Source organism: Babylonia areolata, chromosome 9, assembly GCF_041734735.1.
Source record: "Babylonia areolata isolate BAREFJ2019XMU chromosome 9, ASM4173473v1, whole genome shotgun sequence".
Classification (NCBI taxonomy): domain Eukaryota; kingdom Metazoa; phylum Mollusca; class Gastropoda; order Neogastropoda; family Buccinidae; genus Babylonia; species Babylonia areolata.
This window is the reverse complement of record NC_134884.1, coordinates 28219249-28243248: the sequence shown is the minus strand read 5'-3', so window position 1 is coordinate 28243248 and position 24000 is coordinate 28219249.

Here is a 24000-nt window from a genome sequence, read left to right as displayed (position 1 = left end):
TCTCTCCCCCTCCTTCCATATCTCTCCTTCTCCTTCTCCTCCTCCACACTCGCTTATTTTCTCCTGGCATACCTGACATGGCTTCAGCACATTACAGGCATTATCCCCCCTAACACTCTTTTTTCGCCAGAGTGTTGGTAAGCGCGCGCCTCTTCTGTTCTCTGTGTTCCGTTTATTAAAACCACTCGGCAGGACAGTTGCTTGCCCTAGTTGTGCACAGACGCACGCATAAACACACACACACATGCACAACACACACACACACACACACACACACACACACACACACACACACTGCACAACACAACTCACACACACACACACGCGCACGCACGCAACACTACACAACACACACACACACACACACACACACACACACACAACTTCGTCAATTGCCACATTTAGAGGGAAGGGAGGGGGGAAGGGTGTAGAGGGGACGTCAGAGGGAGGGAGGGAGAGAGGGAGGGGCAGAGCAATGGATGGAGGTGGAGGGTTGGGTAAGAGGTGGAGGTGAGGGGGTGGGGGTGGAACGGAACAGACGGAAACAATAGAGAATGATGGAGCGTTGCTGTAGCTGTAGAGGAAAGAAGAAGGGAGGAGAATTAAGCCGACCTGTCGTTCAGAGAATGGAAAGAAAACACAAATTGCTTCACACTTCAGCTGGCATAGGCACTCGTAGAGAGATGGAACGGGTTTTCGTGCCACTGGCGTGCATTTTATGCGCTCTCTCTCTCTCTCTCTCTCTCTCTCTCTCTCTCTCTGTCTGTCTGTCTGTCTGTGTCTCTGTGCTTCTGTGTCACACAGATGACTCTCTCTCTCTCTCTCTCTCTCTCTCTCTCTCTCTCTCTCCCCTGTGCTTCTTCCCACATAGATGACTCTCTCTCTCTCTCTCTTTCTCTCTCTGTGCTTCTGTCTCACACAGATGACTCTCTCTCTCTCTCCTCTTTCATGAGGGGCAATGACCTATTCATAAAATAAATCACCTTTCTCTCTCTCTCTCTCTCTCTCTCTCTCTCTCTCTCTCTCTCTCTCTCTCTCTGTCTGTCTTTCTCTCTCTCTCTCTGTCTGTCTTTCTCTCTAACATGCTCTCTCTCCATCTCTCTAACTGTGTTTCTCTGTGCCCAGTCCTCTGCCCGTTTATCACCCAATTTCTCAGTTGTTTTTAACTATTTCTCCCTCTCATACCCCCTCACCCCTTCTCTCTCCATCTATCTCTCTCTCTGTCTCCCTGTCTCTCTGTCTCTCTCTCTCTCCATCTCTCTCTCTCTCTTTCTCTCTCTCTCACCTGTCGCGCTCTCTCTCTTTCTCCCATTCTCTCTCTCTCTCTCTTTCATGAGGGGCAATGACCTATTCATAAATAAATCACCTCTCTCTCTGTCTCTCTCTCTGTCTCTCTCTCTGTCTCTCTCTCTCTCTCTCTCTCTCTCTCTCTCTCTCTCTCTCTCTCTCTCCCCCCCCCCCCCCCCCAAATTTTTTCTGTTCGCCTTTCTGTCTGTCACGTTCAGAAAAATACAGACACACATCACAAACACACCCCCGTATGCCAGAAATCGAGACAACGTTTACACATATATGACAGATCAAACACACTGATAAACATGTATGTGCGCACGCGCCGGCCGCACCCAAACACACACATACACGTACTCCCGCTAACACTAACACACTCATACGCACACACACACACACACACACACACACACTCTCTCACACACACACACACACACACACACACACACACACACACACACACACACACACACAATCACAGCCCATCATCACAGTGCACACCACAACACACTACAAAAAACAAAAAACACACCCCCACACCCTCCACCCCCAAAAAACGTCTCCAAACCGGAACCGGAAAATCAATGGCAGTACAGTTAATTTCCGGTGACAAATTGTGCAGCCTGAACAAACAAGTCATACCAGCACTTTACGTTCCCAAGGGCCATCCTTGACGCTGTTCTCTCTCTCTGCCTCTCTGTCTCTCTGTCTCTCTCTCTCTGTCTCTCTCTCTCTCTCTGTCTCTCTCTCTGTTTATCCTTGCCATACAGATGTTTGACAAGCACTAACATTTCTTGTCTCGTTAGCAAAAACTGACCGGGGATAATCTGACAGTAGAAAAATAACACAGGGAAAAAAAAGAAAGAAAGAAAAGAGAAAAGGAAATACATGGAAAAAAAAGCGCAACAATCTGACAACACAGAAGAACAATGGAAAGAAAAGAAAAAAGAGGGAAGGGAATGGAGAATGTGAGTATGGTGGAGACAGATGGTGGGTTAGATAGATAGATAGATAGATAGATAGATAGATGCATAGATAGATGGTTTGATAGAGGGATGGATGGAGTTGGTAAGGTAGAGTGGGTAAGACTGATGGAGAGGGAGATTTAGCAGAACAGAGAGAGGGTGATTTATTTAGAGAAATGGGGATGGAGAGAAAGAGAGAGAGAGAGAGAGATGGGGAGAGAGTGAGAGAGACAGGGACAGAGAGAGAGAGGGGGGGGGGACAGACAGAAAGCAAGACAGACAGACCTAGAAAGAGAAAGGGGATGATAGAGACGGGATAGAGGAGGAGAGAAAGAGAGAAAATGGGAGAGAAGTGGAGAGAAAGTGAGGTGAGGGGAAAAAGAGAGGGCGGAGAGAAAAAAGCGTGGGAGGGAGACTCAGAGGAGGGAGAAAGCAAGATAGAAAAACAGAGAATGTGGGAGACAGAAAGAGTTGCTGGTAGAGAGACTGGAAGAGAGAGAGAGGAGGCGACCGAGAGAGAGGGGGGGGGGGGAGAAGAGACAGAGAAAGCGCGAGATAGAAGAGAAACAGTGGGTGGTAGAGAGACTGGAAGAGAGAGAGAGGAGGCGACCGAGAGAGAGAGAGAGAGAGAGAGAGAGGAAGAGAGAGGGGGAGAAGAGACAGAGAAAGCGCGAGATAGAAGAGAAACAGTGGGTGGTAGAGAGATTGGAAGAGAGAGAGAGGAGGCGACCGAGAGAGAGAGAGAGAGAGAGAGAGAGAGAGAGAGAGAGAGGGGAAGGAGAGACAGAGAAAGCATGAGATAGAAGAGAGAAGAAAAGGGGGAGAGTGAGAGCGTTTGAATGATGTGGTAAAGAGAAGGAATTATGCGGCGCGTACTGTCGCCCCTGCAGGGATTGTCGCCGGTTACAATATGTGCAGCCCTCACTGCATATATATCGTCGCTCTGCATATATTGTCGCCAGCGACATTATGTGTAGACCCTCACTGCATATAATCTCGCCAGTTGTTACAGTAAAAAAAAATTCAATGTAGAAATGACGATAGTGATTATGACGATCACTATGATAAGGGTTATAGTGGGTGCGTATGAGTGAGTGAGAGAGAGAGAGAGAGAGAGAGATGTGTCTGTCTGCCTGTCTGTCTGCCTCTGTGTGTGTGTGTGTGTGCGCGTGCGTGTGTGTGTGTTTGTGCGCGCGCGCGCACGCGTGTGTTTTCTTTTTCAAGAAAGTCTGGCACCACCAACTCCCCCACTACCTATCACACTCTCTTTCTCCATCAATCGTTCTCTGTGTGTGTGTGCGTGTCCGGTCTGTGTGAATGCGTGAATGTGCGTGTGCACGTGTGGGTGTGAGCATGCTTTGATCCATGTCTGTGCTTTCGTGCGGAAGCATCTGCGCCCATGGATGCTAAATTACGAACACGTATGTTTGCACACGCAGGAGTGCGTGTGTTCCCATGCATTAGAGACACCACCTCCCTTTTTTGTTCCACTCTTGTACCTGGTCAACTTACATGCCACCTGGTTCTGTCTTGTGTGTGTGTGTGTGTGTGTGTGTGTGTGTGTGTGTGTGTGTGTGTGTGTGTGTGTGTGTGTGTGTTAATGTGGCTTTGTTTAGTAATTGTAGGGCAGGAGCGGTACATTCAAAAAATGACTGACTTGTGAGAATGGGTTTACCCTTGTGAAAATAGTCATAGCCATTATGAGAGAGAGAGAGAGAGATGTGTGTGAATGTGTGTGTGTGTGTGTGTGTGTGTGTGGACGTGTCAAGGTGTAGTGTATGTGCACATTTTTATTTCAGAACTTAAATTCAGACTGCTTGGTATGTCTAAACAAAACTGGCATTGAGACATAGAAAGTAAGGATAAGTACATCTGGCTCTATTCATTTAAGAATCCGAAAAAAAATCTGTTATTACTAATAAATGGCATCGTACAATGCTTGCACAATGGGTTTTTATGCCAGGCACGTCCACAAATTATCCATGTCCTCTGTGTAACTCCACAGCTAATGATGACATTCATTTTATGTTTGATTGTAAAATTAGCGATGATTTGAGAAATATATGTGTTATTTTTTTAAAGAATTTTGCAAAAACTAAGGATCTCTTTTGCACTGATGTTAACATCAGAAGATGACGAAAAATGGCAAAATTTATATCAGAAGCTTTGTAGAACAGACAAAAATCACTAGAAACAGATACAAACTGAGTGGGTAGATCGGGTAGGTATTTTCTTCTTTAGCCAATGTTGCATTGATGGCGAAATGAACAGAGTTATTATGTGTTGGGTGGGCTGTTGGATGCTACCATTTTTTCTTCAATAAAAGAACTTTGTTTTGTTTTTGTTTTTATTTCGATATTTGCTTTCACCATTTTCATTCGTTTATTCTAATGTTTTGTTATGCAATGAACCGTGTTTTCACCCATGTCATAAGGACCTCATGGCCAATGACATTGAAGTGTCAACGTGTCAAAGCGCCTCTCTCTTGCTCTCCTACTTTCTCATTATCTGTCTGTCTATCCCTCTTCCTCTCTCTCCTCCTCCTCCTCCTCTTAACATTTTCACCACTTCACTTCTTGTTACAGTTCAGTTTGTGTCTTGTCAGCATGTCGTGTTTGTGGGTCGCGCGTGTTTTGTCCCTGTTTCGTGAGCCACATGTTTTCGTGCATTCCGTGAACCACATGTTTTTCTGTATTCCGTGAGCACATGTTTTCGTGTATTCCGCGTATTTCGTGAGCCACATGTTTTCGTGCATTCCGTGAGCCACATGTTTTCGTGTATTCCATGAGCCACATGTTTTCTTGCATTCTGTGAGCCACATCTTTTCGTGTATTCCGTGAGCCACATGTTTTCGTGCATTCCGTGAGCCACATGTTTTCGTGCATTCCGTGTATTCCGTGAGCCACATGTTTTCGTGTATTCCGTGAGCCACATGTTTTCGTGTATTCCGTGAGCCACATGTTTTCGTGCATTCCGTGAGCCACAGGTTTTCGTGCATTCCGTGTATTCCGTGAGCCACATGTTTTCGTGCATTCCGTGAGCCACATGTTTTCGTGCATTCCGTGAGCCACATGTTTTCGTGTATTCCGTGAGCCACATGTTTTCGTGCATTTCGTGTATTCCGTGAGCCACGCACTTCACGCACAGTAATCAAGTCATGTGACTAGGGTGATCCCTGGGCTGACTGGCCAACACTGTCTTGGCGGAGAGACTCTTGGGTGTTGCTCTGGGCAGTCAAGAAGCTCCCAGGGAAGAGGTAGTCAGATGAACTGAGGAGTTGAAGGGATTTGTTACCACGTGTGAATGAAGGCACTTAGGAACGCTTTTAAGGTCGAAGACACTTAATGAAGATAAGACAGTGGAAGAAGACTTTTGTCCAGGTAAAAGTCCAATTTTTGCATCCTAAATTATTGTACCTATTTTACCGGCAGTTTTTGTGCTTGTATGGACCGATATTACCAATAGTAGATGTTGCTACCCATTTTCAGTGAATTTCGACTTTTCATTTTGTACGTCATTTTACAGAATTTTGATGCGGATTCAATCACTTAACTTACGTACTACCATCTTGCTTTTCTCCGTTTTTCGTCCCACAAACCATGGAAATGTAACCAATAGGTGCTGAATGATTTAGGATGCTCAAATAGGACATTACCCATATGAAGGCACTTATGAACACTTTTAAGGCAGAAGACAATGAAGAGAAGACAGTGGAAGAAGATTCAAGATTCAGTATCAGTATCAGTAGCTCAAGGAGGCGTCACTGCGTTCGGACAAATCCATATGCGCTACACCACATCTGCCAAGCAGATGCCTGACCAGCAGCGTAACCCAACGCGCTTAGTCAGGCCTTGAGAAAAAAAAAAAAAAATATATATATATATATAAGCGTACATACATAAATAAATAAATAAATAATAATTATGATGAAAAAAAAAATTACTCAAGGATAAAGATTTTAGGCCTTGCCTAGTCTTCCAATCTGTCCTTGTGACAACAACAACAACAAATACACGATAAGACACAATAAGAGGAGGAGGAAGAGAAGACTTTGTCTAGAAGACTGCTTTGCGAGGAGATTCAAGAGCTTGAAAGACAGGCGGACCATGTCTTCCGGGAGGACCGGCGGCGCGGCAAAGTTGGCGCCAGAAGACGGAGATGGAAGACACCGCAATGTGCCTAGCAGTCGGCGCCACAGCAACATGACGTCAGGTGGCTTAGTAACTGTTTGTGTTGTTGTGTGTTGTGTTCTGTGTTTAAGTAATTTCAAAGCACGCAGGGGTTTTAAAGGGAAGAGAATGTAACTGGATGTAAAAAAAAAAAAAAGTAAATTGTTTGGTCTTTGTGTGTGGAATGAGAAGTGTGTGTGTGTGTGTGCGCAGAGTCCAGAGTTGTCTTTTTCTGTCTTATTTCTTGAGTGTGTGTTGTCCTGTGTTCTGTTAGTGTTACACTTCTCTTCCTCCCCTTCTCCTCCTCACCATCATCCATCTCCATCTCATTTTCCTAATTCTCATCATTTTTCCTCCTCCTCGTCAATTATCACCCCCATCACCATCATCATCATCTTTCTATTCCCCCCCCCTCTCCTCGTCATCATCATCACCACCATCATCATCCTTCTCCTTTTCCTATTCTTCTCGTTCTCATCCCCGCTACCTTCCCCTCCCTCCCAAATCATCTTCCTCTTCCTTATCAACATTCTTCTCTTTCCCCTCCTCTCACCCCTTCCAACCCCCCCCCCCCCGCCCTCCCCTCCCAGCACCCCCTGCCCCCCGCGCTAAACAAAATGTGTCCCATGTTGGTCCTACCCCCACCCCACCCCCAATTTACGTATTATGTCTAATGTATGTACAGTACCTCCTTGCAAACAGGCCGGTAGCCTTACAGTAAAGTATTTCACAGTTCTCCGTCTCTCCCATTTCCCTTTCCTCCTCCTCTTTCCTCCTCCTCTTTCCCCTCCTCTTCTACCTTCTCCTCCCCAAGCTTCCTCGTCCACCGCCACCTTCTCATCATCTTCCTCCTCCTCCTCCTCCTCCGTATCATCATCATCAATCTTCTCCTCTTTCCCATCCTCTCACCCCATAACCCCTCCCCCCCCCACACGCTCCCACTAAACAAAATATTGTGTCCATGATATTGGTCCTCCCCCCTCTCCCTTATTTACGTATTTGTGTGTCTCACATGTGTGCACAGTTCCTCCTTGTCAACTGGTCGGTGGCCTTGCAGTAAAATATTTGAGTTCCGAGTTTCCCTTCTCTCTCTTTTGCCCCCGCTCCTCCTCTTCCTCCTCCTCTTCTTCCTCTTCCTCATCCCCTTCTCTTCCTCCTCCTCTTCCTCCTCCTCTTCCTCCTCCTCCCCTCTTGCTCCTTCTCCACCTATTCCTCTTTCTCCTGCCCCCTCATCCTCATTCTCCTCTTCCTCCTTCCTCCTCTTCCCTTCTCTTCCTCCTCCACCTCTTCCTCCTCTTCTCCCTCCTCTTCCTCCACCTCCTCCTCCTCCCCTTCTCTTCCTCCTTCTCTTCCTCCTCCTCCCCATCCTCTTCCTCCTCCTCCTCCCGCCACCACCACCTTCTCCCAGCCTACCATAGTACAGCGCCATAGGATGGTGATACGAGGGAAGCAGAGAGAGAGAGAGAGAGATTGGAGACAGCGGGCCGCAGCAACAATTGGGACCTGTACTGCTGGCCCACCGCTGTTGTTGGCCCAGCAAACATGATCAGCGCGCCGCAGCCCCCCACCCCCCTCACCCACATCCACAACCGTCCTAACCCCCTCCTCCTACCACCCACCAACCCACCCACCCACCCACCCACACCCTGATCCTTCCTCTGATTGATCCAGAGCGGTTGTGTCGTTCTCTGCTACCCCCCCAAAAGCCCCGATAGATCCCCAGCTCCCCTCCCCTCCGCTCCCCCTCCTCCGCATCCCCCCACCCCCCACCACACCCCCCTCCCAACCCCCATTCCCTCGCCTCAGTCCTCCCACTGTCTCTATATATACGCCAAGTCCGCGTCAGATCGTGTCGGAGATAGGTCTTGTCCAACGTAATGAGGTGTGAAAGACCTCCCCCACCACCACCACCCCTTCACCCCACTCCCACTCCCACCCCACCCCACTCCTCTCCTCTCCTCTCCTCCACTCCCACCTCCCACACAGTGCGGGTGGAGGATGGGGTTTTTGTTGATTTTTTTTTTTTTTTCGTGGGGGTGGAGGTGGGAGTTGGTTGTTTTTTAGTTGTTTTTGTGGGATTTTTTTTTGTTGGTTTTTATTTTGTTGTTTTGTTGTTGGTTTTTTTGTTTTTTGCAGGGTGGGGGAAGGGGGTTGTGGGGGGGGGGGGAGACAGACTGGGAGGAGAGAGAGAGAGAGAGAGAAGATGAGACGATCAGGGACGAGCTGGGTGGAGAAAGTGAGGGGGTGGGAGTGGAGTGGAGTGGTAGGGGAGGAACTGCATTACATGAGGAGAAGAAGAAGAAGAGAAGAACGAGATGGTGGAGCGGGGAGTGGGGTGGCAGCAGGAAATATTTCTCTTTCAAAAAAAAAAAAAAAAAAAAAAAGAAGAAGTGGTGTGTTTGGAGGAGGATAGCGAAGTAAACAAGTTGTACAAATGTATTTTCCTTGCCTGCCAATTAGGATATGAAGAAAACGGACGAGGAGAAACGTGAGAGAGAGAGAGAGACATAGATACAGAGACAGAGACAGACAGCCATACAGACGGACAGAATCTTCCCTGCCTGGCAATTACAGAGGCTTTTACAAATCTAACCCCACCCCCCACCCCCCACCCCGAGAGATGAGGCAGGCTCTACAAATCTAACTCCCCCACCCCCCACCCCCCACCCCGAGAGATGAGGCAGGCTCTACAAATCTAACCCCCCACCCCCACCCCCCATTCCGAGAGATGAGGCAGGCTCTACAAATCTAACCCCCCACCCCGAGAGATGAGGCAGGCTCTACAAATCTAACGCCCCACCCCCACCCCCCACCCCGAGAGATGAGGCAGGCTCTACAAATCTAACCCTCCCTCCCCCACCCCCCACCCCGAGAGATGAGGCAGGCTCTACAAATCTAACCCTCCCTCCCCCCCACCCCCCTCCCAGAGAGATGAGGGAGGCTCTACAATAACAAAGCACAACATAGCACAGCACAACAACACAACAGCACAGCACAGCACAACATAAGGGTAGGGGAAAACAAACAAACAGTACCCATCCCTGTCCTTCGCAATCCTGCGATTATTTCACTTCACCACCTTCACCTATCCCGTAGTCTTGTGGACCGTTGGGGCGCCACAGGTGATCTGGCAACCAGCATCCTCCAATCCTCTCGGTTTTCTGACCTCCTGACTGTATCGCTCAACCTCAAGCCCGTCCATTCTGGGATGTTGTCCTCCCATCTCTTCTTCTGTCTGCCTCTCCTTCTCCCCCCTTGCACTGTGCCCTGCAGGAATGTCTTGGCAAGTCCTGATGATCTTGTGACATGGCCTGGCCATACCATTTGAGCTTGCGAATCTTGACCAAGGTCAACAGGTCTTCGTAGGGCCCAATGACTTGCCTGATTCTGTTTCGAACTTCTTTGTTCGTGATATGATCTTTGTAGGAGATGCCCAGGAGTCTTCGAAAGCATCTCATCTCAGTGGACTGTATTCTCTTTTCTATTTCAGCTGTTAAGGTCCACGATTATTTAGAAATCGTTTTATTCTTACTGGAGGCTGTTCCGTTTCTTAATTAAAACCGTTAGCCTAACGTGGACCTAACTATGTTAATTTCTTCACACTTTTTCTTACCTGACCTTGAAATTCTGCCAGACAGATTCCGAGTGTTATATTTTCCCTACCAGTGAAAAGTGTCCTTTTTCTAATGTATTTACGTCAGTGGCGAATTTGTCTTGAATGATATCACATTATGTGAAAAGCTGCTATGAAAATAAAGTTATGCTGCTAATGTTGCTGCTGCTGACTCTACTACTCCTACAACTACTACTACTACTACTGTTTGATACACATCAAGTATGTTTTCGTTTGTTTCTTGCTTTCTTTTACTGCAGGTTCCAGGGCAAACAACTTACAAAGATAGCAACTCAGGGCAGCTCCAACATCAGATCAGTGAAAGAGGAGAGAGGATTTAATACATCATAAGCAGAACATAATCTGGAGTTGTCGAGCAAGCCATTTGGAATGTTCACGGGACATTGTGGAATAAACCACATAGAACCCAAAGAAATGGCGTGTTAGCCTGCCTCTCTCTCTCTCTCTCTCACACACACACACACACACACACACACACACACACACACACACACACACACACACATTCACTTCACATAAGAGATAGGAAAGACGGAGAAAGATAAAAGAAAATGGAAGATGGAAGGGAGAAGGGTGCCATGCCCCCCTCTCAAAAAAAAAAAAAAAGGAATAATTTGGACAAATATAACAGAGCTAATCTGGGCTCGTGCATTTTATGCCACAACCACCCCTTTCACGAGACACAGCTCCTCTCTTTTCATTGGTCCAATTGGCGCAGCGTGGGCACCCGCGTTTCTCATTCACCGAGATATGTTATGGCGGTGTTCCATCAATGTTCAACTACCGTCATTAACGCAATGGCATGTGTGCGGAAGGCTCCCGAAGAGTGTTCCTGATTGAAGAAATGACCGGGAATACTACATTTTGTTTACGCATTAATAATAAAACAAAGAAAGAAACAAAAAAAAAAAAACACACACACATGTCACTTGTTTACATTGGAGGGAAGGACATGACAGATCTTCGTTTTCCTTCTCGTCCTTCTTTCCCAACATCATGTGGATGAGGGTAATAAAACACGCTCTGTTTGTGTCACTTACATTGCTTCGATAAGGTGACCTTATATATATATATATATATATATATATATATATATATATATATATATATATATATATATATATATAATGTGTGTGTGTTTGTTTTAATGAATCTTCCAGTTTCGAAGTTTGGAGGAGTAGTCGCCATAGAAGACAAAACAAATCAGAAAGCTTTTTTTTTTTCTTTTAAGCCACAAAAAACAGCGAGATATTGCTACCAGAAGCGCTGATGGACCACATTGTACATCTTGGCAGCGGGTTTGGTTGTGGAATTCTATCAACCTGCTGAACGCATAAAGAATTTTCTCTCTGTCTCTGTCTCTCTCCTCTCTCTCTCTCTCTGTCATTCTCTTTCTCTCTCTCTCTGTCTCCGTCTGTCTGTCTGTCTCTCTGTCATTCTCTTTGTCTCTGTCTCTGTCTGTCTGTCTGTCTCTCTGTCTGTCTGTCTCTCTCTCTCTCTCTCTCTCTCTCTCTCTCCCTCCCCCTCAAAATCTTCAAGAGGCGACGAGACCATTCACTTAGTTAAGGTTTGTGGAACTATGTATAAAAACAAAATCTTCAAATGGGGCTTGATCCTTTTTACTCTCATATCCGGAGAACAATATCACTTGACCATTCTCTGTACATTTCAGATATATATATATATATATATATATATATATATATATATATATATATATATATATATATATATATATCGGGTGCCCAAAAAAGAAAATTAACCGCTTTTTGACAAGTATTTTCCCAGTGATAGAGAAACCGAATTCATTGAGAATTTTTTGACGTGCTGTCTTGAATTTGACAATATTCGCATAATTTGCGCCCGAACTTTTAGATATTTTGCAGACCTGTTCATAATACCCTAAGGTTAGTGTGTAAAAAATTTTCAATGAATTCGGTTTCTCTATCACTGATAAAATACTTGTCAAAAAGCGGTTCACTTTTGGGGGGACACCCGACAATATATATATATAAGACTGGGAACTGACGGCGAAACGTGAAGTGGACAATGAACATGCTAACAACAACGGAAAACAAGAACCAAGAAACACACAGTTGCTGCAAAGAAGAAGAAAAACAAACCAAAACAAAACAAAACAAAACACAAAACAAAACGAGTGTGCAGCGGAGTGGACTGGAAGAAGTAGGACTCCCGCCCGGTCACAGCTGCCGTGTAGTAGTTTCTGTGCTGCACGTGCCAGCCCAATGAAGGCCACCTTGCCGTCGCAGTGTGTGGTGTGGTGTTGCTTGCACAGTTCTTCACGCCGCCTTGCTTTCAGAGCTCTTCTGCTTGGCAATACAGCCTTTGAATCCACCACCACCACCAGTGGAGTTAGAGTTTACTGACCTACTGGCTACTGGGCCTTGGTGTGGTGAAGTTACGTCAACGACCATAATCATATTGGCAAAATCCCTAAAGGTCACTTTGTTCAGTGCTTAATTATGCTACTATGCAAATGATACACCTTAGGTGAAATGAGTTTTTTTTTGGTTCTCTTTTTTTTTTATATCTCGATGGATTGTTCAAATGATGCTTTCGTCTGAATGCTATATTGATGTTATTAAGTTATTGTTTTTTGTTATTGTTGTTGATTTTTTTTTTGTATGTGTATGTATCGTCTATTTTGTCTCCCTTTTTTGTTCCTACATATGTAGGTATATCAGTTGTCTACATATTATCAAAATGCAAAATAAAATAAAGATTTAAAAGGGGAAAAGTACATTTTTTTTCAAAAAGTTGTTCAAGGGCTTGGGCCTTGGTTCGGTGAAGAGTGTGTTGTTCGAGGGAGGGTGGGGATGGAGTGGGGTGAGTTCCCGAACCATCACCACCACCTCCTCTCTCTCCACTCCAGTTTTATCGGACAAACATTGCTCCTCCATCCATCCCCACCTTTCGACACCCCCCACCCCACCCCCACCCCCAGTCCCCCTCCCCCCTCCCTTTCCTCTGTTTGTACCGACCATAAATACCGAGAATGCTCGACAAACGCCATGATGGGAGGGGAGGGGGGGCCGGGGGGGGGCATGTACGTTGAGAACATACATGTCAACGAAAAATGGTCTTAGTATGTGAGGAGAAGAAATTGTCGACTAATAATACTAATAATAATAATAATGGTATTTATATAGCGCTTAATCTTCTGCAGAGACAAATCAAAGTGCTTTCGCACCAGTCATTCACACGCATGCATAACTCTAAAACTGTAGAAACTAAAGACAAGGAAGAGGCAGGCAAGGGAGGCTATTTTGGGAAGAGGTGGGTTTTAAGGCCAGACTTGAAAGAGCTGAGTGGCTGAGTGTGGAGACTTGACGAAGCGAAAGAGGAAGTTCATTCCAATTGCAAGGTCCAGAGACAGAGAAAGAACTGAACAGAAGGAGCTGGTCTACAGTAGGCTTTTTTTTCCCCCGTTCCTGTTTCTTTTTGACTGCTGCAACAATATTGTTCACATCGTCGTCATGCCATTCAGCCTGAAAGACACAATAATCATTGAGAAAAAAAAAAAAACATTTTGAGGGCTTTTTGGTTTCCAGTTTAGTGGAAATCGTCGCGCATCTCTCGTTCCTTCACAATCTACACTGTATGCATCAATACACACACACACACACACACACACACACACACACACACACACACACACACACACGTACGCACACACTCACAGAGAGAGAGAGAGATATAGTCTTTTGTGTTTTCTGTGACATTATTGTTCTAGGTCCTGGTTCTTATCAATTACCATCATGATGAAGACCTGTCCCTCATGGAAACGATGTACGGATATTGCTTTACTTTTCATTTTATTTATCTATTGTTTTTTGTTGTTTTTGTTGTTGTTTTTGTTTGTTTTGTTTTTGTTTGTTTGTTTGTTTTTTTTGGGGGGTTGCCTCTATTTTTCGACGCCCTCTCCCAGAGGAGTGATTCTCAAGCACGTGCCAATTCTTCCGGTCACGAGCACGTCAAGCTCTTTCCGTTCTTCTCCATTCTCCTGCAGTCCACAGGGAGCTATTCTGTTCCTTGCACTTCCCAGGGATGGAGCGAGAGAGACAGAGGTAGAGACAGACAGAACGGGAGAGAGAGAGAGTGAGAGTGAAAGAGAGGGAGAGAAGGAGAGAGAGGGGGAGAGGGAGATAGTCACAGAGATGGAGCGAGACAGAGGAAGAAACACAGACGGAGCGAGAGAGAGAGTGGAAGAGAGAGAGGGGGAGAGAGACTGCCATTCTCTCCTTCCTTCCATCAGAGATGAAGCGAGAGAGACAAGAGACAGACACACAGACAGAGCGAGAGAGAGAGTGAGTGAGAGTGAAAGAGAGGGCGCGAGAGAGGGTGGGGGGGAAGGAGAGAGACACAGAGAGAAACTCAGAGATGGGTCGAGAGACACAGACAGAGCCACAGAGAGAGAGTGAGAGTGAGAGTGAAAGAGTCGGAGAGAGAGAGAGAGGGTGGGAGAGGGAGAGAGAGGCACAGACAGAGCGGGAGAGAGATGGGGGGGGGGGGGAGAGGGGCGAAGAGAAGGAAAGAGAGACACACCGAGAGACTCCGGGATGGAGCGAGACAGAGGCAGAAACAGACAGAACGAGAGAGAGAGAGAGTGGGCCGGGGGGGGGGGGCCGGGGGGGGGGAGTGAGGGAGGAGAAGAAGAGAGAGACACACCGAAAGACTCAGAGATGGAGCGAGAGAGACAGAGGCAGAAACAGACAGAACGAGAGAGAGAGACGGGGGGGGAGGCGGGGAAGAGTGAGGGAGGAGAAGGAGAGACAGACACACCGAGAGACTCAGAGATGGAGCGAGAGAGACAGAGGCAGAAACAGACAGAACGAGAGAGAGAGACGGGGGAGAGGCGGGGAAGAGTGAGGGAGGAGAAGGAGAGACAGACACACCGAGAGACTCAGAGATGGAGCGAGAGAGACAGAGGCAGAAACAGACAGAACGAGAGAGAGAGACGGGGGAGAGGCGGGGAAGAGTGAGGGAGGAGAAGGAGAGAGAGACACACCGAGAGACTCAGAGATGGAGCGAGAGAGACAGAGGCAGAAACAGACAGAACGAGAGAGAGAGACGGGGGAGAGGCGGGGAAGAGTGAGGGAGGAGAAGGAGAGACAGACACACCGAGAGACTCAGAGATGGAGCGAGAGAGACAGAGGCAGAGACACAGACAGAGCGAGTGAAAGAGTGGGAGTGAAAGAGACGGAGAGAGAGGGGGGGGGAGAAGGAGAGACACACAGAGAGACTCAGAGATCATGGAGCAAGAAAGACACAGACAGAGCCACAGAGAGAGAGAGAGAGTGAGTGAAAGAGACGGAGAGAGAGAGGGTGGGAGAGAGAGGGAGAGAGACAGACAGACAGACAGACAGAGCGGGAGAGAGAGGGGGGGAGAGAGAGTGGGGAGGAGTAGGAGAGAGAGAGACACACAGAGACTCAGAGATGGAGCGACAGAGACAAAAGGCAGAGACACAGACAGAGCGAGAGAGAGAGAGAGTGAGTGAAAGAGAGGGCGAGAGAGAGGGTGGGAGAGAGGGAGAGAGACCCACAGACAGAGCAGGAGAGAGAGGGTGGGAGAGAGAGGGGGAGGAGGAGAGAGAGACACACAGACTCAGAGATCATGGAGCGGGAGAGACAGAGGCAGACACACAGACAGAGAGAGAGTGAGAGTGAAAGAGAGGGCGAGAGAGAGGGTGGGAGAGGGAGAGAGAGCCACAGACAGAGCAGGAGAGAGAGGGGGGAGAGAGAGGGGGAGGAGGAGAGAGAGACACACACCGAGAGACTCGGAGATGGAGCGAGAGAGACAGAGGCAGAGACACAGACAGAGCGAGTGAGAGAATGAAAGTGAAAGAGGGGCGAGAGAGAGGGTGGGGAGAAGGAGAGAGAGAGATGGAGAGAGAAAGACACAGACAGAGCGAGAGAGAGAGTGAGAGTGAAAGAGACGGAGAGAGAGGGGGTGATGGGAGAGGGAGAGAGAGAGGGTGGGGACAGGGGGGAGGAGAAGGAGAGAGACACACACCGAGAGACTCAGAGATGGAGAGAGAGACAGACAGAAGCAGAGACACAGAGCGGAAGAGAGAGTGAGAGTGAAAGAGAGAGGGAAGAGGGAGAGAGAGACACACACACAGAGACCTAGGGATGGAGCGAGAGAGACAGAGGCAGAGACACAGACAGAACAAAAGAGAGAGTGATAGTGAAAGAGAGGGGGGAGAGGGAGGGACAGAGAGAGAGAGACACACACACACAGACATATAGAATGGAGTAGGTGGGGGGGGGGGGAGAATGACCTTTTTTTTTTTTTTTCTTTTTTTTTTTTTACCAGGGAAATGAGACAATCACAATGACATCAATGCTCCCCCCCACCACCACCCAGCCCTGTGGGTACAAAATCAAGAAAGACAACCGAGAAATGAGCTAGACAGAAAAACAGACAGACAGACAGACAGACAGACAGAAAGGAGATCACCGTCTGATAACAAAGTTTGAGGACTCCAGAGGGCATTGAGGAGTGAGTGTATTTGTCAAGGGGCTGAGTGCCGAAACTGGCCTCAAAGAGAATTTGGGATTGAAGAATCGAATGATCAATAAAAAGAAGAAAAAAAGTCTTCTTTCTTCAAAATAACACCCCCTCTCTGTGTCTCTGTCCCTGTCTGTCTGTCTGCTCTCTCTCTCTCTCTCTCTCTCTCTCTGTATTTTGTTATCAATGAACATAGCGTCGCAGTTTTAAGTAGGATCAAAATAAGATATTTCTTTCTCAACATTTAGTTATGCTCTCTCTCTCTCTCTCTCTCTCTCTCTCTCTCTCTCTCTCTCTCTCTCTCTCTCTGTCTCTCTCTAATTTGTTATCAATGAACATACCGTCGTAGTTTCAAGTAGGCTCCAAACCCATTGTGTAATGAGTGATCCATTCTGACTGTCACGGCTCGTCGTGTTCATTTGTGCGCGTGTTCGTCTCCCTCCCCCTCCTCTCCCTCTTCCCTCTCCCTTTCCCCTCTCCCTTTCTCCCTCCTCTCTCCCCCTTTTTGCTCTATCGTTCTCTTGTGTGCTCAGTTCAGTTCCGAACTAAAGCACGTGAATCTGTTGTGATGTGTGTCTGATATGTCCGTATTCCTTCTCGTTCTGAACTTTTGAGATGAGTTCGGAGTTGGCGTCATTTTGTAGAAAGGGTTTTGCTTTGCCTTTGGTGCCGAGCTTTGGTTAGAGAAGGGTCGCCGAGCCAGCAAGCGAGCTGTTGGGGACTCTCTTGGACAGTCGTGGGGTTCGATTCCTGTGTGGCCCCCTACTTCCTCTGTGTGGGGTCTGTGTTCTATGTTTTCTCCTGGGCCAGTGGTGTGCCTGATTCCTGGTGACAGGTGAGGGGGGAGTTGTATAGTTTGTCCTCGTGGTGTTAGTGTTGTAACTTGACATTTGTTGGCATTTCGGAATTGTTTTATCGGAACATCTTTTAAATCCAGTATTCTTTTATTTCTAGATATTTTGGGATAATCGATAAGGTTGTGTTTTGGGTTGTTATTTTGCTATGTATTCAGCTCAAGTTGTTTCAGATTTATTTCCTTATTGAACTGTGTCTAACTGCAGCCTAAGATTTCCAAAACATTTGTGTGGTGTTTGGGATTGTGATTGGGAGATTGCAATATTTCCTCATTGAGTTTTGTTTCTATAGTTCGAAACTAGCATTATAAATAACGACAAATTTTCATTTAGGGTGCATGTCTTTTGCGAATTATACGAGGGTTTAACTCCTTCATTATTAGAGAAACAATAATGGGCGGTTTCTGTACTTTTTGGCGTGAAAGTGACTGTATATGATGAATCCACATGCTCCTCAATTTAGCTTAATGTATTGAGGAGCGGAGGGGGAGGGGCGGGGCAGTCTTTTGTAAGAGCATAGTCTCCAGAGACATGGGAGTCTGTTACAGATTTATTACCTGTGATTTTTCCTGCCATCCCGACGGAACTCCAGGGTTCGCCTCTGCAGTGGTCTTAATTCCCCTTCAGCCCTGTCCGTTCCAAATTCCCTCACTCCCACTCCTTTCCCCGACTTCCATATTTCCAACGTCCTCACCCACAGTCCCTCACGCCGTTCCACCTTCTCCGATTCTGCAGACATGCGACTTAAGCGAGTTCGTTGACACTGGCCTTCAACGGACGAGCTTGTGTTTGGCCCAAGTGAACTGACATTGTGTAACTAAAGGAGTGTTGCAGTAGTTAAGGGGGTTAAATTTGTCTGGAACAATGTTTCAAAACGCAACAACTGTAAAGAACTGAGCTGAACTTTCTATGTCCGTGTTGTGTTGTCGGGGTGTTAGTCTGGGAAGGTGCGGGGATTCATGGACAACCCCTTATGGGTTGTGACACTGACCCATTCTGGAACATCAAAGCAATTTTTCTGATATAATTAAATCATCCGTTTTTTGTTCCATGGGAGACAGCACTATGAATTACATCTTTCCAGAATTGAAGGCCATAAAAACGGTGGAGTTCAAGGCGAATAACGTCAAAGGTGGTGCTGGGTAATGATACTGGCCGTGACAAGTTTCGGTGCAAACTGATAGGTCTGTCATTGAATAAGATATTTAAAAAATAATTTTAGATAATCATAAATAATAATAATAATAATAATGATAATAATAATAATAAATATATAAACAATTTAGGGGGTTATTATCTTTAATTCTGTACATAACACTCAATTTGTGTGTGTGTGTGTGTGTGTAGGAAGCTATGGGGTTTTTGAAGTGTGTGTAAGTGGAGTGGGGTAGGAGGAGGAGGAGGGGGGGTATATGCGGTATTTTGAAGTGTGTGTGTGTATATGGGAGTGCGTGCGCACGCGTGCGTGCGACCACTGGAGCACAGTCCGTGATCACACGGTGTCAGCAAGCAATGTCAAAGGTGAGCTGTGTTCATGGCTCCACACAAAAAAAAAAAAGCAAAAGCGCCCAGGGCACCGGAAGTGAGGTGTTCTTAAAAAAAAAAACAAAAAAAAAACCCACACCCAAAACTACCAGCCAAACGCCGGACGCCACACATCTTCAAACACTTCAAGTTGCTTATTCTTCGTGCCACTCGAAGTTTGTAGAACTGCTGTTGATGGTGGTTTCGTTTGTTTGTTTGTTAGTTTTTTCTGAAGTTGTTCACGTGCAGATGTGCCCAAGTGGCTGTGAAGGAAGGTATGTATGTATGTACAGGCAAGGGACAAGGCTCTTTACTTTGGGTTGTGCTTTATGAGAGGAAGGGACAGCGGTCGTCCTCCACTTCCATTTTTTTGTTTGTTTTTTTATTGCAGCTTTTATTTCTTTCTTTTTTTCTTTTCCTTTTTTGGTTTCCTTGGTGCGGTGTTAATCTGTGTGAGTTGTCTGCGTGTACGCGAGCGTGTGTGTGTGTGTGTGTGTGTGTGTGTGTGTGTGTGTGTGTGTGTGTGTCCACTGTAAGAACACATTCAGATCTTTGAAAACAATACGCTATGGCGGATACGTTATCAACTGATTGACGCATTTCGACACAGTTTGTAAGGATGACAATATTATACCAGATTTTAGGTCTGGCTTTCGGCACACATGTACTGTCCAAGTTTCTCTTTGGAGAGAGAGAGAGAGAGAGAGAGAGAGAGAGAGAGAGAGAGAGAACAGACTCATAGCATGGAAGAAAGAGAGAGAGAACATAAACACTCACAGGGAGAGAGAGAGCCAAGTGACTAGACGTGTAGTGTGAGTGGTGAAGACAGAAGGCAGAAGAGGGCCCTTCAAGTCGCTGTGGGGACAGTGAGGAAGCCACTCACACCACCACCAAGGATGCTACTTCAACGCCCGGGAATCAGTCTGGAACCTTACACCTGCAGCCTGGATCTGGCAGGGCGCTGATTGTGGGGGCAGTTGGGGGGCTTGAGTGCGGGAGGGGGGGGGGGCGATAATTTTGCTGGTGGTGGTGGTGGTGGTGGTGGGTGATTGGTTGACAAGCCCTCAGGGACGACATGTGGGCGTTGTGTGTTTTGGAGAGTGTGGTGGGGGGCTTTTTAAAAAAAATTTTTTACAACACCTATTTCATGAAGTCCCAGGGAGGACGGAAAGGTTGACTGAAAACCTTTGTGTGTCGTTCTTGTGGTCGTCTTGTGCGTGCGTGCGTAAGAATTTTAAAATCGTCTGCGCTTTTGTTTTTACAAACACGGCATCATTCGCACAACAGACTGTCAACTTGGATAGACATTCAGTCAGGCTTTATTTGCTCTCTCTCTCTCTCTCTCTCTCTCTCTCTCTCTCTCTCTCTCTCTCTCTCTCTCTCTCTCTTCTTCACACACACGCACACGCACACACATACCCACACGCATACACATACCCACACTCACACACATACCCACACTCACACACGCACGCACACGTACACACACAAACACACACACACACACACACACACACACACACACACACACACACACACACACACACACACACACATTAAAGAAGGCTGACGAACAAGTACAACAGCCAGGGTTTTCAATGAATTAGCTTTATTGAAGGCCTGTATGTCGTATGGAACAGGCCGGATACTTGCGAACATAGCTCAAAGAACAAAGACTGTGTGATACTTGTAACAGTTTAGATGAGATTCACCTTTTGTATCTGTCTCCGTCTCTGTCTGTCTGTCTGCCTGTTTCTCTCTCTCTCTCTCTCTCTCTCTCTCTCTCTCTCTCTCTCTCTCTCTCTCTCATTCTTATAGATTCGTCTCTCATTTCTGTCGCCGCGCGTTCGCCGCGCAATCAGCCTGTGCCTCTCATTATCAGTCTCAGTGAAGTCAGTACAAATCTCTCTACCTGTTCACTGTTTTTGTTTTTACCGCTCGAATGCGACCAACAACAAAACAAACGAAAAACAAACGAACAAACAAACAAAAACTACATAAACCCCCACAGTAGGTGTGAACAAGAGAGAGAACCAAAAGCAGAACATGGCAGAACATACAGATCAGCAAGGAGATAACCGACTGCTGAGAAGGGAAGAAAACACACCACAACAAAAGCAACAACCCCCCCCCCCCCCCGCTTCCTCCCCACCCCCGCAGCTCCCCCTCCCCCGGAGAGGCAACCCCACCACCCCCAGCCAGCCCCCTGGACCGGAATCCCCATCACCACCACCACCACCACCACCGCGTGGCCCAGCACCCTCCCTTCCTCCCTCCTTCCCTCCAAACAAAAGTGGGGTGGATGATGCAGAGAGAGGTGAAGAGAATGGGAATACCCAGCCAGGAAAGTGTTGGGTTCTTCTCCTGGCTGCTATCGGGTTCAAAACATCCGGGCTGCAACTACGATGTGTCTGTCTGTCTGTCTGTCTGTCTCTCTTTGTCTCTCTCTGTCTCTGTCTCTCTCTTTGTCTCCCTGTCTCTCTGTCTGTCTGTCTCTCTCGCACTTTGTCTCTGTCTCTCTCTGTCTCTATGTCTCTCTCTCTCTCTCTCTCACACACACACACACACACACACACACACACACACACACACACACACTGTGTGTGTGTGTGTGTGTGTTTCAAATAAACGTTGTAACGTGGTCGAAGATGAAAATCATCCTATAAACAATTGTGTCCTTTACAATAACCTGCGGCAAAAACTTCTGAACTCTGAAGGTCAGTCATATGTTCACTTGCTGAAGGATGGTTCTGTTCACAGTATTCGTAAACTCTGCGTTTATATGTTTAATGCCCTGAAGATACGACAGGAATTCTTTGACAGCAATGAAGAAATTCAGAATTAATTTACTATGCACAAGAAGCACTTTTGTTCTACAGGTTTAAGTTAGTGTGTATTTTACATTGTGTAGTCGCTGCGTGATCACCATTATTGTGTACTTTTGACCTCTTTCTAGGGGCCAGAGGCCTGGAGGTTAAAGTTTTTATTCTTCTTCTTCTTCTTGTTCTCTAACTCTCTGTCTCACTGTCTCTGTCTGTCTGTTTGTCTGTCTCTCTCTCTCTGCTCTCTTTAGCATATTCGTGGTCAGTTGCGGCTGTTAACATGACATCGGACGGCAGCGGTCAGCAAAAACCGTCCGTAAAGTGTGTGTCGGGGAAAAAAAAAGAAGAGAAAAAGAAAGAAAGAAAGAAAAAGAAAGGGAAATAAGAGAAACGAAACAAAACAAACGAAAAGTAAAATAACAGAAGACAAGTGTTAGATGCTTCTCTCTCTCTCTGCCTCTCTCTGTCTTTCTCTCTCTCTCTGTATCTCTCTGTATCTGTCTCCCTCACCCTCTTCCTCCTCCCCCTCTCTCTCTCTCTCACCTCCCCCCGCTCTCTCTCTGTATGTCTCTCTGTCTCGCCGTCTCTCTCGCTCTCTGTCTCTCTCTATGTCTGTCTCTCCGTCTCTGTCTCTGTCTCACCATTCTCCCTCTCTTTCTCTGTGTCTCTGTCTGTCTGTCTGTCTGTCTGTCTCTATCTCCATCGTTTTTATTCCCCTATGGACATAGTAATATATCCAGTAATCGGACCCCGACAATCTCTGACATCTTTAGAGACGAGACGTCACTGTTGTGTTGACGCCCGCAGACTGATGAAGACGATGAAGAAGAAGGGGAAAAAAAAAAACACACACAAAAAAAACCTATCAACAAGCATCAGGCAGGCATCCACTCTCCCCAGTGGTCAGTCACTTACTAGTAACATTTCTCCAGTAGGAAAGCTGACAGGCAGTGGGTAATGGCTTGGTATACATACCTGTGCTGTGATACTGAGGTCCTGACCATTCTGATGCTTAGGCGAGTCCGGCATCTGTTCCTTTCTTCTTCTTCATCTTCTTCTTCTTCTTCTTCTTCTTCTTCTGCTTCTGCTGCTGCTTCTGCTGCTGCTGCTCCTCCTCCTCCTCCTCCTCCTCCTACTCCTACTCCTCCTCCTACTCCTCCTCCTAACCCTACTCCTCCTAACCCTACTCCTCCTAACCCTACTCCTCCTCCTCCTCCTAACCCTACTCCTCCTCCTCCTCCTAACCCTACTCCTCCTCCTCCTCCTCCTAACCCTCCTCCTAACCCTACTCCTCCTCCTCCTAACCCTCCTCCTAACCCTACTCCTCCTCCTCCTCCTAACCCTCCTCCTAACCCTACTCCTCCTCCTCCTCCTCCTAACCCTCCTCCTAACCCTACTCCTCCTCCTCCTCCAAACCCTCCTCCTAACCCTACTCCTCCTCCTCCTCCTAACCCTCCTCCTAACCCTACTCCTCCTCCTCCTCCTAACCCTCCTCCTAACCCTACTCCTCCTCCTCCTCCTCCTAACCCTCCTCCTAACCCTACTCCTCCTCCTAACCCTACTCCTCCTCCTCCTCCTAACCCTACTCCTCCTCCTCCTCCTCCTAACCCTACTCCTCCTCCTCCTCCTAAGCCTACTCCTCCTCCTCCTAACCCTCCTTCTCCTAACCCTCCTCCTCCTAACCCTACTCCTCCTCCTAACCCTACTCCTAACCCTACTCCTCCTCCTCCTCCTCCTAACCGTACTCCTCCTCCTCCTCCTCCTCACCCTACTCCTCCTCCACTTCCTCCACCTCCCCCTCCTCCTTCTTCTCCTTCTTCTTCTTCTCCTCCTCGTCCTCGTCCTCCTCCTCCTCCTTCTTCTTCTTCCCCTCCTCCTAGTAATCCTCCTCCTCCTCCTCCTCCTACTTCTTCTTCTTCCTCCTACTAACCCTCCTCCTCCTCTACCTCTTCCTTCTTCTCCTTCTCCTCGTCCTTTTCCTCCTCCTCCTTCTCCTCTTCCTCTTCCTTCTTCTTCTCCTCTTCCTCCTCCTCTGCTTCCTGCTCCTCCTCCTCCTCCTTGAGTGGTAATGGCTATTTATGCATACTTATAGTAGGATCTCAAGGCTATGAGAGGCGCGTTGGGATTATGCATAGGTCCGTCAGCCTTCTTCTTCTTCTTCTCTGTCTGTCTGTCTGTCTGTCTCTCTCTCTGTCAGTGGTGCACATAAT